This window comes from Mus pahari, chromosome 5 (genome assembly GCF_900095145.1).
Source record: "Mus pahari chromosome 5, PAHARI_EIJ_v1.1, whole genome shotgun sequence".
Taxonomy (NCBI): domain Eukaryota; kingdom Metazoa; phylum Chordata; class Mammalia; order Rodentia; family Muridae; genus Mus; species Mus pahari.
Window position 1 is genome coordinate 1,004,535 of NC_034594.1, and position 2,815 is coordinate 1,007,349.

Genomic DNA, 2,815 nt, shown 5'->3' on the forward strand with positions numbered 1-2,815 from the left:
AGGAAAGGAAAGGAAAGGAAAGGAAAGGAAAGGAAAGGAAAGGAAAGGAAAGGAAAGGAAAAAGAAAAGAAAGAAAAGAAAAACAAAGAAAAGAAATGAAAAGAAAATTTTCTGATGCGAAAAAATAAAAGTCACCCCACTTAAGAGTGAGTGTCCCAAAGTCTCTAACTCTCTGCACATTGTCCAGCTGTGGGTCTCTGTATTTGTTCCTATCTCCACTAGGATAAAATTTCTTTGATTATGGTTGAGCTAGACATTGATCTATGGATCATAATGCTGTAGGAGATGGCTACATTCCTTTAGCAAAACAAGAGTAATAGTATTTGGTTTTCCCCTATGTCTGTGGTCTATCTAGGTTAAGATGCTTGACCAGCATCGCAGTGTCAGGCATTGATTGATTCATGAGATGACTTTATCAAACACCTTCCCTTGGGGTTCAGAGAACTATGCAGAAGAGGAGGCAAGATTTGAAGGCCCAAAGAGGTGGAAGACACCAAGGAAAATGTGTTTTTCAGACACAACAGGATTGATACAATCTAAACTCACGAAGACTGGGGCTCTTGCATGGGACCTACACCAATCCAAGCCAGCTGGGGTCCCAGTGCTGAGATGGAAGGTAAACACAAGCCTCAAACCATTACCACAAACCCGTCTCCAACTTGCAACTGCAAAGGAAATATTGGTTTTCTCCAAGATAATCTCAATGAGTATACAACCCTACTTAAGAGTAGACTCCAGCCAGGTGTGGTGGTGCACACTCTTAATCCAGCACTTGGGAGGCAGAGGCAGGCGGATTGCTGAGTTCGAGGCCAGCCTGGTCTACAGAGTGAGTTCCAGGACAGCCAGGGCTATACAGAGAAACCCTGTCTCGAAAAAAACAACAAAACAAAACAAAACAAAAAGAGTAGACTCCCTACCCAGCAGTAGATGACCAAGACGAATGAATTCAAAGATATTGCTAAAGTTGCTTGCTCATTTGTCTCATAGTGCTTTGTTTGGGATCTTTTTAACCCTTACTGGTCTTTCTCATCTATCTCACAGTTGTGATTTTATAGGCGTTGTTGATGTCTCTCCATGTATTTGATTTTGTCTGTTTGTTTGTTTTTTATTTTAGTTTGCTTGCTTCTCTGGTTGTTTTCTAAACATAGAGAAAGAAGATGTGGAGTTGGGAGGGTGACAAGATGGAACAAGGTGGGAAGAGAGCACAGATAGGAGTATATTGTATAAAACTATTTTTAATTACAAAATAAAAGTCACAACATGAGCATCCTTCTCTATTTTCTACCAAAATTCACAAATGTGAATTTTAGAAATGCTTCCCATGTGACATTAATTTCTCTGAAATGTCTCTGGTACTTATGAGATACGGCAGCCTTGATGTTATTCACTGTGTGTGTTTATTCATGCTTTAAAGGTTATATTCTGCTCTAGATATCTCCTGGTCGCAATTTGCAAATGCTTTCCCCTCAATGTGTTGGTCTATTGGTTGCATTTTGAAACAAAATTATTTGGTGATCTTACTCTTCAAGACCTTTTCCTTTTTAAAGCAATAATATGGGAAATATCCATAATAGCAGAAGTGCTCGTCCCTCTATCAGTGATAGCAGGGAGACCCCCACTCACATTTTACATGAAATGTCACGGGCACTGTGCACTACAGCTCAATGCCTATTTACACCACTTCTTCCAGCTTCCCATTTATATTTCTTAAGCTCCATACTTCTAGAAGTAGATACTTGAAAACAATTCCATTGACTACTTTGCAACTCCCACAGTTAACCAGAAAATTCTAAGGATTTCAAAGCATCTAAAGTGTTTAATAAAGTTACCATTGCTCCTTAAAGGTCCAAAGAAAGTTAGCTACACTTGTTTTTAAAGTTACAAATGTTTTTCTAGCAAATATTTATTTAAAAATTTACGAATTTGTTAGTCCTGCTGGATCTCAGAAGGCCAGTGATTTCAACTTCTTGGCAAGCATGGACTATATATAACTAGAACATGTCTTTAAAAAAAAACTAATAAAGGAATTATTGACTAAGTATTATGGGTCAAGTAAGAAATACTTTCTTTACAATATTTGCCTCTGTCTGTATAACCATAAGATATCAATCTAATGATAACTCCACCCGATTTTCATTTTATATTTTATTCTAGTGAGAAAGTGTCTCATTGTATAGCCCTGGTTGGCCTAAATCTCATTTTGAACAAAATTAATATTTAGAAACAATCTCATACAAATACCTTCCTCCCATTTTGCTTCCTCAAACCCAAATCATAGAAAGCACATGTGATCTGCTCTCTGTGGTACCAAAGCAATGTAGATCTGAGAAGCCAGGGCTTGGATAGAATTGTCTCTCACTCAGAAGTAATTTTTCAAAATTGATTTTAAAAATATGCAGTAAAGACTGTCCAAAAGATATGATGTTTAAAGATTTTATGATGAAATTATGGTAGAGCAGTAGAGTCATGCTATCATAGTAACACAAGGTGTCATCCTGTCTTATTTAAGGTTCCATGAACAATAAACCTTGTGATGGATAAATGGTCCATTGGGAATGGACAATGTTGACCCATGCAAAGGTTTTTCTCTCTCTCCTCCAGATAGAATCTCTCTTTTTACATCACCTTGAGAGAAAGACTCTTTCTCTGTCGCTGCAATTGTCCTTTGACTCACTATGTAGACCAGACTTGATTCAAATTTATAGTCTGCTGACTCTTGTCTCCTGGGTGCTGGAATTAAAGGTGTCCACCACCACACCTGGCTTGCCTTCCTTCCTTCCTTCCTTCCTTCCTTCCTTCCTTCCTTCCTTCCTTC